The sequence below is a fragment of the Phocoena sinus genome, chromosome 6 (assembly GCF_008692025.1).
Source record: "Phocoena sinus isolate mPhoSin1 chromosome 6, mPhoSin1.pri, whole genome shotgun sequence".
Lineage (NCBI taxonomy): Eukaryota > Metazoa > Chordata > Mammalia > Artiodactyla > Phocoenidae > Phocoena > Phocoena sinus.
In genome coordinates this window covers 101,530,616-101,543,320 of record NC_045768.1, presented here as the reverse complement: position 1 = coordinate 101,543,320, position 12,705 = coordinate 101,530,616, and positions in this window count along the sequence as shown.

Genomic DNA, 12,705 nt, shown 5'->3' with positions numbered 1-12,705 from the left:
CATCAAAATGGGAGAGACAATTGATTCTAATCTAGAATTAGGTACCAAACCAAACTATCAAGTATGTGGGTAAAACAAAGACATTTTTGACTTTCAATATGCCCCCCAAATTGTCCTCCCAAGTACCCTTCCCAGGAAGCTACTGGATGACTCACTCCCTCACAGAAAAGACTTAGGCAAGAAAGAGGAAGACGTGGGATCCTAGTAACAGGGCTCCAACACAGAAGAGATGATGAAGGACCCCATGGAATTGCAGTGAAGAGTAGCCCAGTATGGCAATTCTGCAGGAGGTGAGAGAGAAAACAGCTGGACTGGAACAGGCAAAGGAAGTTCCCTGAAGGAGGCCATCAAGAAAGAATGAAAGTGATAGAAAACCTGAAATATTCAGAGGAGCTTCTCTGATTTGTTTCAGAGGAAAGTTTGGGGGATTTAGTGAACGGGCCAAATAAAACTTGGCGAATAAAAAAGTGACAATAGTTAATTCAGGGGTAAAATTAAGTTGGTTTTTTTTTTTTTAAAGAAGAAGAAATGGTGTCCTGGCATACTGTGAAGCTCAGCTGTGAATATTAGTTACATAGTAATAATAATGTAAATACTGGGGAATGACTCAACCAAAACTTTTGAGAAAACCATATGGGAAAAATTAGGGAGTAATGGGAGAGGAAATGTGTGTGTGCAGGTATGAGTGTGTGTGTAAAGGCAATATATCACTGAAAATATAAGAAATATAATATAATCACAATACTGGGGGAAGAAAACAGAAGAAACAGGTAAAAGAGTTGAAAATATTACCTCAAGAATGTAAGAATTGGAAATGATGAGAAATTTGGCAAAGAACTGCTGTTTTTTCATTATATACCTAATATTATTTGTTGACTTCTAAACTATGTACATGATTTACTTTGATAAAATTCAATTAAAAATTAAGTTGCATGGGAGGGAGTGTGTGGGATGAGACTGTTTATGACAGATTGCAAAGGGATTCTAGAAAAGTGAGAGAGTTAGATGACCAGGTGTGAAAAATAAGATTGCTTCTCAGCATTAAAAAGTCCACTTTAGGTTCAAGACCATGATTTTAAAGTGAGACTACCCAGTGTAATTACATGTTTTCCTCCAACTACATTTCTCCGTGCTTAAGCACAGGTGCCAAGCAGAAAAAGAGTTGGATTGTGACGTAGCCAAGTGAATATGATAAAGAGCGAGCAGAAAGGGAATCAAAGGTATCTGCAAGGATTATAATTGAACATGGAATTTAAGATAGGTGAAGAGGGGATGAGGATCAAGGGAATGAGAGGCAGGGGAAATATGGTAGGACCAATGGATTGGAGGTCATGATGTTGGGCTAAAGAACAGTGGTGTTGGGCAGAAAAAGGGCAGAACATGATATTGAGAGGGAGGAGATATTGCAGCTATTGGTGATGGTGAGGTTGAAAATCTACCTGGGGGAATGAGTGGCTGAGGATGGGTGAAGGACAAGATAAAGAGGAGAAGAGCTCAAGGAAGTAAGGGAAGGGGACTCACTTTGGATAATTTGACCACAAGTAGTAAGGCGGAAAAACTGAGGGGATAATTGTTGACACCCACAATGACAGGTGTCATCTTCATATTTTATGTCCACGATCTTTAGGCACCTGAGTTTATAAATTCAGGATTCAAAGAGCTGTTTTGCCCAGTCTAGGGCAAACACTATACATATCTGGGGGATAGAGGTGGGGTGTATTTTGAAAATCCTTGCAGGTGATGACAGCAATGCCTTCAGTTCAGAGGTTCTTTGGTTGTTTTTAATGTCCTAAATAATAAGATACTGGGTTGCTATCTTTTATTTATTCCAGGGGACCACTTATTGAGTTCTACTGTGTATCCGCTCCTTCCTATACCCAAAATGGATCAAGCCCCCCCATACATACCCAATGGTAGCACATGAAAGCCTAGTGCCAAGCCCTGTCTTCCACACTCACTCACACTCACCTTGGCTTCATCACTCCTCTCCCTTAGCTCTCCAATCCCATGTTTCTATACCTCAGATCCTAATCGCCATTTCAGGCTCTTCTATCTAGGCCACCATCTTGTAACTCTTCAGTGTACTACATCTAGTTATCTTGATTTTGAACCTGAACCATGATAACCTCCTATTCTGGAACACACTCAGCTTCCAAGAATACATTCCAATAAAGATGAAGATGAAGGATCCAAAACTCTTCCCCCAGGATATGCATTAATGCTCCATGTGTCCTGCCCCAAAGACAGTCCATTGTCTCTCATCAAACAATGTGTATCAGTTATCTAGCAGGTGCCTGGAACCGTGCTAGGGAGAGGTATTGTTACAAAACTAAACAGGACATAGTCAAGCTTTCCACTAATCCTTTAATACTTAAAGATTACAAATGAGTTTTAATACAGATTTCCTTTGCTTTTGGTATTGAAGGCTTTGTCTACTAAAACAAAGAATAATTTTTTGCTCCACACTCTAATTTGATTGAAGTAATAAAAAATTCAATCCAATCAAAACTTTACTGTCAATTATCTCAAAATCCTTCTACAATTTTGCTATTAGCTAAGGAATTTATACAGCCTAAAAATAAAGTTAGAACAATTATCTTAATGTTGAACTTACAGTTTTTTTCATGGTTATTTCAAGGGTATTTTATTTTATTTATTTATATTTTTAGAATGAGTGTTTTTTCTTAAGTCTTTATTGAGTTTGTTACAAGACTGCTCCTGTTTTATGTTTTGGTTTTTTGGCTGAGACGCACGTGGGATCTTAGTTCTCCGACCAGGTATCAAACCTGCACCCCCTGCATTGGAAGGCAAAGCCTTAACCACTGGGCAACCAGGGAAGTCCCTTCAAGGGTATTTCAATTTTTTTTCCCCAGAGAAACTGCATTTAACCAATTAATAGTCTCCTTTTAAATCTTTCATTGATTTTTAACTTTTCACAGATCTTACTTCCCCAGCTAGGACAGGGACTGTTTCTAATCTTTCCTTATATCATTTACAATTCCCAACATCATGCTGGATACACAGAATGACCTTGATACACGTGTGTCTGGAGATTTGGCGGGGGGGGGGGGGCTTTCTTTTGTTTTGTTTGCGGTAATACACTCTTTAAGAAAGGTATGAAAACATCTGTTTTCTTTAAAAGCTTCATGCATTCTCTAGTACCTACACTATAGTTATGTAAGAGAATATCCTTTTTCTTAGAAAGTACACACAAGTATTTAGGAGTAAAAAGGCACAATGTTTCCAATTTACTTTCAAAAGTTCAGGGGGAAAACATAAAAATATACATAGAGAGAAAGAGGGAGAAAGGGAGGAGTGTTAAAGCAAAAATAGAAAATGGGGAAAATTGTCAACAGTTGGTGAACCACTAAAGAAAGGTATATATTCTTGCAACTTTGCTAGAACTTTGAAATTATATAAAAATTAGAAGTTACCCTAAAAAGTCAATATCTAGAAAGAAGTGTACCCTGTAGTGAAAAGGTCTATCTTGCTACGCTCTAGAAAGCAAGAGGGAAATTATTTTGAGTTCTGAGTTACAGATGATGGATGAGGTGGTGAGCTCTCCGTGGTTTCAGCAGAGAAAGAGACCCGATGGTAAACGAATTTTCACTTTTGCTCAGCTCGGTTTGGCCCTCAGACAACTCATCAGTCAGATTTTAAGGAGCTCTGGGAAAATCTCAGTACACATATTTGAGCCCTCTCTAGGACTGCTTCTGGAAGCCCTGCCCTAAGACAGGTCCACCCTTGAGACACTGTCCTATGGAAAAGGAAGTCAGTGGAACAATGAGTTATAATTACGAGGGAGACTAGATGGCTAAGAGGCTGGGAACAGCTGACATCTCTTTGCTTCTGAAAGTAATTCAAGGTTAGCTCCCTAATGCGAGACTGGCCCCTGAAACCTCAAACACTGCCTTCTCTCCTGCTATAAGTCATCACCAAATGCCAAAATGCATCAGCTGATGTATTCCAGCTCCTGTGTGTTGACGGGAATTTACAATGCAGAGACCAGCCTCTGGGCACACTCTGCAAAGCATCCTGGCTCCCTGCTGATGCAAACTACTCAGCTCTTCTGCAGTGACCTGTGAAAACCAGGGTGGGCTTACTGTAAACTGGCAAGGAATTAAGTCAAGAACGAACAGATGCTCAGGGAAGGGGAATGCCGAGGCCTGACCACAATTGAAATGTCTGAGTCAAAAGTCAAGAAGTCATTCACATGCCAAGGGCCATTTCCTCCACTCACCCCCACCCCGCTATGCTGGAAGTCAATTCTCCACAGTCTATGGTGAGTCAGGCGTGAGTACTTTGATTACGGCTCGGCTGATGTCATTCAAGAAAGCAGGGGGTCACCCACTGCATCAGAGGAAGAGACATTTGACTGAGACAGGTCCACCCTTCAGCCCTCTGGGGAGCCTGACATTTCCAGGACACAGAAAACAAACTTCCTCTTCAGAGGGAATACGCTTTCAGTGTGGGAAAAAAAAAGAGAGAGAGAGAGAACCGGAGAGGGTCAAGACGTGTTCACCCTTGGCTGAATGCCCATGATCAGGGAAACTTCTGTCCTTTCAGAAAAGGTGAAAGCATCAGAACGCCCTCTGGTTCAACTGCAGATCCAAGCTACTGTGTGTACGCAGAGAACACTCCGTCTGGACTCAACAGAGCTGCCTGCACCAAGTAACCTTCTGACTCTCTTTCCGCGGAGCCCTTTGTTCTCACGGGAGTTAACACTTTGTTCATATGATGAGCATCTGTTGAGAAGTTCCCAGTGTTTGGCACCAGAGCCGTCCTTTGTGGTGGGGAAAGAGGACTCAGAAACAATAGGGCCAATAGTATAAGCTATGTTGTGACAGCTACCATTGAGTGCTGTGCTTTGCCACTCAGTTTACGTGGCTTATCTTATATGAACCTCCACAATCTCGTGACGTTGGTACTATTATTTTGTCCACTTTATAAATGAGGAAACTGAGACACCAGAAGACTAAGTAATTTCTTCAAAATCACACAGCAAATGAGCAGAGGTTTGAACCCAGACCAGCGCTGTCCAATAGAACTTTCTGCAATGTTTAAAATGCTCCGTGTTTCACTATCCAATATGGTAGCCACAAGCCATATGTAGTTACTGAGCACGTGAGATGTGCTTGGTGCAAATGCATGACTGAATTTTACTTTTTTTTTTTTTTTTGCGGTACGCGGGCCTCTCACTGTTGTGGCCTCTCCCATTGCGGAGCACAGGCACAGGCTCCCGACGCGCAGGCCCAGCAGCCATGGCTCATGGGCCCAGCCGCTCCGCGGCATGTGGAATCTTCCCGGACCGGGGCACGAACCCATGTCCCCTGCATCGGCAGGCGGACTCTCAACCACTGCGCCACCAGGGAAGCCCTGAATTTTACATTTTTATTTCATTTTAATTAACCTAAATTTCAGTAGCCACCTGTTGCTAGTGGCTCCCATATTAGACAGTGCAGATCTAGACCAACTCGGAACCAATGTACTTAACCATGTGCTAAATAACAATATTTAGGATAGACCTTCACCTTCTTTTAAGTCACGGGAAGCCAAATTACAATAAATATCAACATCATCCTTGAAGGGGAAGAGGGTCATCCTGTACCTGTAGGGGGTGTAGGAGGGAAGGATAAGGGTTGCAGTTGCCAGGAAGAGAAAGCAGGATTCTCTCATCCAGGCGCTAAAGATATGTGTTTTTGGACACAATAAAGGCATGTATCTCACCTCCCTAGCTATCTCCACCTGTCACCCCTGTCCCCATCCAGCCACCAGCAGCCTTCCTACAAGTCTGACTTCCGGTCCTACAGCTGGGTCAGCTGGTCCTGGGAGCATGGACCCCCCAGGATGCTCCTCTTTGTGATGGTATTGTGTGCAACACCAAGGAAGATGCCAGAGAAAGATGTGCCTTGGCCACCTGCCCTCTATTAACTCACGCTCCACAAGGCAGACTTGTGAGCCTGACTGAGCTCGCCAAAGTACAATGCGAGACAGTGTGTTAGTGGACAAAAAAATGGATTTCAGAGTGGGGGATAAAAGAGGATACTAAATGTGGGCTGGGTGAACAGAGAAGGTATTTTGGAGGAAGAGGGGCTTGAGTTGGGCTGCATAAAATGGCTGAACTTAGAAACTCCAAGAGGAGAGGAAATGACATTTGAGGTGGGGCGAAGTCATGAGCACAGAGACCGAGATGAGTGAGCGCAGGTGTGGTGAGGGACTTTGAGGAGTCAGAGCAGTGTGGGATGAGTTTGTGAAATGGGGCAATGGTCAACGCTTTGGCTTGTCCCTCCTCACCTCAACGCTGGGAGCTCTATTAAAAACATTTTGCTCTCAAAGAGGCAGAAGAGAACCTAAGAGATTATTGAAGGTGGCAGTTGGCCCCAACCTGCAGAATTTATTTAAATATATAGATCTCGAGTACCACCCCTCAGGATTCCACGGGATCTAGGGTATGGACCCAGGGGTCAGTTTTGGTTTGTTGGTTTTATTTTATTTTGTTAACCAGTGATCATTCCGATGCTTCTGAGCCCTCGTGGATGTTTGCGAACCAGAGATTTCAGCCCACTCCCTGTTCCAAGCAAGAACCTACTCAACGGTCAGAGGGGAAGGAGAATCTACCCCATTTTCAAAGCTGTCCAGGAAGCATTACCCAGACTCCCTGGAGAAGCCTTCCTGAGAGGCTATGAGCTTACCCCAGGAGGAAAATCACTGAGGGGTCCTGGGAAGGAGTGTCTGACAAAAAAAAAAAAAAAAAAAAAAAGCAGCAACTTCAAAGGGCTACATGGGAATTAAAGATTTCTTTGCAGGAAATTTAAAATTGTTTCTCCGCTTCCTGGTTGTATAGCTGAGAAAGCTGAAGCTTAGTGAGGAGAATGACTTATGCAAGTTCACACAGTCATCAGGCCATAAACAGCAAATGAAAACAGGTGCTCAGCCTCCTGACCTGGTCCTTGACTTTGCTCTGTTGCCTCTCGTTAGCCTCACCCTGGACGGAGCAGATCTTGGCACCAACTCCATAGTGCCAACCAAAACAAAAGACAAAACCTTTTCTTTGGACCCTTTCATGCTATTTCCATTAAATCATTTTACTTGACAGCAGTTCTTTATTAAAAAGCAGGCACTTATCTTTTGAGGGCCATGTCCTTTGTTATATTATCTCAGTATTTCCCAAAGGCTCAAGGAGATCCAGGGGAAGATAAGCACCTGCCAACAAGATAAATGTTAGCATTTATTAAGGGGAGAAAAAATGAAGTCCCTCAGTGTTTGCTGGCCCTGTGGGAAGAGAATGGAAGCAAGACTTGTTTTCACTTTGAATTTCCTCCTGCCGAAAGCAGGGTCATTTCTGGTCTCCCAGCCGAGCCAACACATTTCCCTTACTCTTTTTTTTTTTTTTTTTTTAATATTTATTTATTTGGTTGCTCTGGGTCTTAGTTGTGGCAGACGCTCCTTAGTTGTGGCTTGCGGGCTCCTCTGTTGCGGCATGCATGTGGGATCTAGTTCCCTGACCGGGGATGGAACCCGGGCACCCTGCATTGGGAGTGCAGAGTCTTAACCACTGCACCACCAGGGAAGTCCTCCTTCCTCTCTTTTTAAACAGTCCCTACTCCTGATAGCACCTTTCCCCCTTCAGCTCTGGTGTGTCTGTTCGAGATGGATAAGATGTAAAGGCATTACTCCTCTTTCTGCTTTCGGTCAGCACCATCTTGTGCACGCCTAGCATGATGGGCATCTCTCAGAGGACAAGCATCTTGGAAAGATAAAAAAATACAGACCCCAGCCTCATCTAGGTATGATAACTGCGCTTTCCATTCTTCTGCGAGTTGTGAAGTGTTATTCCCCAGTAGCGCCTCCAATCCCCCCCATGTACACCACTTGCAACCACTTTATAGGGTGGAGGGTTGGGATTTTAAAAAACATTCATCTACCTCATCACTGTGTAAACAAGAAGAATGGAGGGTCAAGAATTTTAAGTGATTTCAAGGTCCCACTCCCATTTAGTGGCAGATCAGGAACCAAGCACAGGTCTCCTGAAGTTCTACGAAGAGCTGTTTGTTCCCTGTTATCACTTGAGGACATTGCATTAGGTTTTGGTTCTGACTTTGCAATTGATTTCCTATGTTCCTGGGGCTCTCCATGCTTCACTTCCTTCGTCTGGAAAATCAGGATTAAAATGTCTATTCCACACAACTCACAGAGACGCCAGGAAAATCAAATGACACCGTGAAATTGAAAATGTTCTAGAAAGTGGAAAGCACTATTTTCTAATTTTTATGACACTTTTCCCATTTCAGACATATCTTCTAACAACCTCCCTAAAAGGGTAATAATTTTTCTTATGTGGTTAAAAAATAACCTCTCAGAAAGAAACTGAGGCAGGAAGACACATGCAAAGCCCATTTCACAGATAGGCTGTCTTTTATCTGACGGAAATGCCCAGGTTATGACTATTTTTGACAAGCTGGCTCACAAAACAGAGGATATTGCTGGGGAGCGTAGAGAGCAATTATCCCACGTGGGTCGTTAGTGACAACTGGGCTTTTCCTATTTAAAAATATCACCCTCAAAGAAGAGAAACTGAACTCTCATTCCTCATTTTGGAGCTGATTTTAAGTTCTGTGACAGAAACAAAGGAGAACGGTCTGTAGGTCACAATCTCCACTCCAGAGATTAAGGCCCAGGGATTTTTGAGGTTGTTTTGTTTCTTCCTTCCTTTTCATTCTGTAGAACATAACTAAAATCAAGAGTAAGGATTCCTAAGAGTCATTCTGACTGGAGTGTGGGCCAGGGGAAGTGCTAAAAGATAGAGCACAGGCTGTTCCAAATGACATGCAACGTCCACTGAAATGGCGGTCCGAGCCTCTGCATTCCTGTCCCCACTCCCAGATCAACCCCAGCCTCACAGCAGTAGAGTAGTTGATGCTTTTTGATAAATAAATATTTCTGGAGGCATTTAGTAGAGCCAGGATATGTGATCCATTTATTTTGAACCAGAGTTTTATGTAGTGTTTTATTATTTTTCCCTTGTAAGATTTTTTTTTTTTTCCCCAGAGAAGAGTACTCATTAATTTCAACCACAGCCCTTAGGTATTTTAAAATCTTCTTCTCATACTGGCTGTCACATAGCTAAGTTCAAACACCGATCTTTTGCTAAAAGCAAATGTTGGTGAATACTGAAATTGAATTGGTTCCTCTGTGGGGAGTCCACCAGCAGTATCCTGGAGACTCCAGGTACCGAGTGACAATGTCACAGAATGAGGTTGGCATTCGGACCCCCTAGTGCAGTTCTTCCAAGAATGGGACCCAGAGAGCCTGTATTTTTCATGCTTTTCAACTAGGATTTGTCTTCTGTGGGTATGCATCTAGCTCCTGAGTAACTGACTGGTGATACATGACAAGTACCTTGCAGACAGTCAATTCACTCCTACAGCATCTGAAAAGCCCAGTACAGTAACTTCTACAGAGCGCATATGTCCAATCAATAACATGAGCTAATGCAGATTGAAAGCTTACTCAGCAGTAGGCATTGTGATAAGGGCTTTTGGTATGTTACCTAATCTTCTCAACAAGTCAATGATAGGGTCACTACTGATACTTCCACTTTGTGGATGAGGAACTGAGGCACAGAGGTTAGGTAAACTGCTTGAAATCATACAGCTAACAAGTGGTGGATCTGAGATACACACTCTAGCTGCCAGATTTCCCAAGCCTGTAAAAGCAAAGTCTGTTTCAAAACTGCTACACTCTACCACCTCCCAGTCAACAAAAAACATCACCTTTGGATGAGACGTTATACTGCCTTCAAGGAGTCAGCTTTTCTGGGACAACTTTGCCAAGGTGGTTCGTGCTAGATCAGGATAAGTTAGGTTATTCCACATTAGCCGTAATGCCTCCGAAATCTCAGTGGCTTTAACACAACAAAAGTTTGCTTCTTGTTGACTTTTGTTCAGTTCTGCCAAGAGCCCATTGGCCAAATCTACTCACCTATCCCCAACCTGAGTACTGGGGAATGTAGGGGAGCACATCTAATATTTGGTGAGAAATGACTATGGCTGCCACTGGGAATATCCTTCTAAAGTCTCCAGGGACTTCGTGGGAAGAGTACTGACTGCTCTGAAGGATGAGGTTCCAACCCCAGGTGTTACATCAACCCACATGGAACTTGGCAAACGACTCCCTTTCTGAGTTGCAGTTTCCTCATTTCTCAAATGATGTGATTACACGACTGTCCCTCAAGGTGCACTCCAGCATAATTTATCAACCTGCCAATGAATGTCCCTTACTCAAGACATGTACCCAGACTATGGTGCCACCCTCGGGAGGATATAGAAATGTCTCTCGATGCGAGGTGAGGCACAGCTGTTCCATGGCACAAGCTCAACGTTTTGCTTGGATGGCGGGCTGGGGGAGATGTTTGCCAACCTAACGAAATGGGGTCAGCGGTTCACGGCAACTCCCAGGACTCTGGGGATGTTGGGAGCTTTTTTGTTGGTTTTTACACCTAATAAAAAGTAATTTCCTCTTTTTAAAAGGCACTTTTTTTTTTTTTTTCTGTTTTGGGAGATTAGAGAGGTTGGGGTTTTGTTTCATTTTTAAAATTAAAAGGACATCATCTTTCAAGGCTGAAGATACCCATGACAGAAAGAGCAAGTAGATTAGCCCAGATCGAACAGCAAGACAAGAGCAGAGCAAGAGGTAAAACCCACTGCCCCTGGATGGGCCTCATCCCCAAGGCAGGAAATCATTCTTGGATTAAAACTCTTGCCAAATGATGAATGAGTGTTAGGAAGCCCCAAACACGGATTTCATATCCTTTTGAACACACAAAGGACAGGGAACTTGGTAGACTTTGGCCCAATCTAGCACATAAAATAATGCCAGTTGAGACACACCCCTGAACCAACCCAGGGGACAGTGCCTCTCTGGCACTTTCTGGGAGCAGAGAAACTTCCCCTTCTCTGAAAATGGGATTAAGGGCAGGTATGCAGAGTGGGCAGTAACACATCAGCCAGCTCCCCTTCCTTAAAACCTATCGGCTAGCTCTAGACTAGTACACAAACAGCTCAGACACCGCGCTGTGTCCGTGCTGTGCTCTCACCGTCCCATCACCCAGGCCCCTAAAGAAACATCAGTACGCCCATAGGCCAGCCTGGAAAGGAAAAAAGAAAAGCAGCAGGAATTCCATCCCCTGGCCTGGCAACAGGAAAAACTTGCAGGTGTGTTTAAAAGCCAAGCTGTTGAAGCCACTTCCTTCTCTGTCACTTCAACTAACTGCTTGCCATCCAGTTGAGTGTAGTTCCCAGAGGTTTGGGGGACAGCCAAGCTGACCCAGCTGTACCCCAGGGACCCTGACCATACCTCCAAAATTTCATGATAGCAGAATCTGAGGAGTCGGTGCTCCTTCTTTCCCCAAATGTCTCCCTTATGTTGCAGGAAGGAAAAGACGCTACCTTGTACGACTCTTGAAGATTTAAAAGTGCTTTTCCTCAAACATCTAGTATCTCATTTGATCTTTACAACAAATCTTGGGCGGGGGTGAAAGGTAGGGCGGGGGAGGCAGGGGTGGACCAAAATTGTCCTTCTCATTCTAAGGCCAGGGACCTGCAGCTTCAAGTTCTGAGCGGCCAGCTAGGCTGGCCCCATGTCCATGGGAGCTCACAGGCACTGTTACAGAAAGAACCGGAACTGAGATGCTGTAATTCCAAATCTAAGTTCCTCTGCTGTTTGCCGGCATTTACGTAGATCCTTGGTTGGGTGTCATCAATCTGACTTTCCCCTGCTGAGTGGCCTAGGACCCCTAGGAACTTGCCCACAAGTTCCATAAATAGAGGCCATATTGCTCATGTCAGAGTGAGTGCTGCCTGGAAATGATTAGGAGAGGAAAGGAAACTAAAGGAAGAACATTCGTGATCCCAGGTCACATCTAGCCCTGGGACAGGAGGTAGTTCTGGCTGCTCGTGACTCAAGGCTGGTGGGAGGTCCAGCACATATCCAGCCCACCTCCTGGATCGTCCAAGCTGTGGGGGACCATTTAACCAGGAGAAATTTAGGCTCTTTGTCAGTGGTCAGACGTGCCAGGATTCTCATGGTCAACAGTCTGTTTTCCCAGGTGTCCAAGCTACGAGACCCCAGGGAACATCAGATCCCAAGAGTTGACTGGTGACACTGTCCCTGAAGCCCCCAGAGTCTTCAGAGCCTCCCTCCCCCACAAAGGTCCGCTGGCCCCAATAGGAAATAGTTACAGGACTGGCAGAGGGTGCATAGACACCCACTTCAACTGCTCTGACGTGGGAGGAAAGACCCGCTTGAGGAAAAACAGGCAACTCTGCTGACTAAAAGTTCATTATATGGATTCTGGTTACCTAGAAAACACATAGAAAGTTACAAAGCAAGCTAGAGTGGAAAGACACATGAATGCCTCTTTTTGCATGCAGCTTTCATGCTCACAAGGACACATACACAGGCATCATCTCATTAGATCCCACAATCCCCTTTGGAGTGAAGGAATGGTTATAAAATTGAAAGGAAGCAAGGAAATGAGTTCCAGAAACATGGATATGCCCCTGGTTCCACAGCTGGCTCGTAGTAGAACTACAGGTAGAACTTGAGTCTCTGAACTCTCCCTCCAGGCCCCCTGTGTTTTTCTCACTCATTCATCATTCATCTGTCCATTCAAGGATAAGGTGTGAGTACCATCAAAGAGATCTT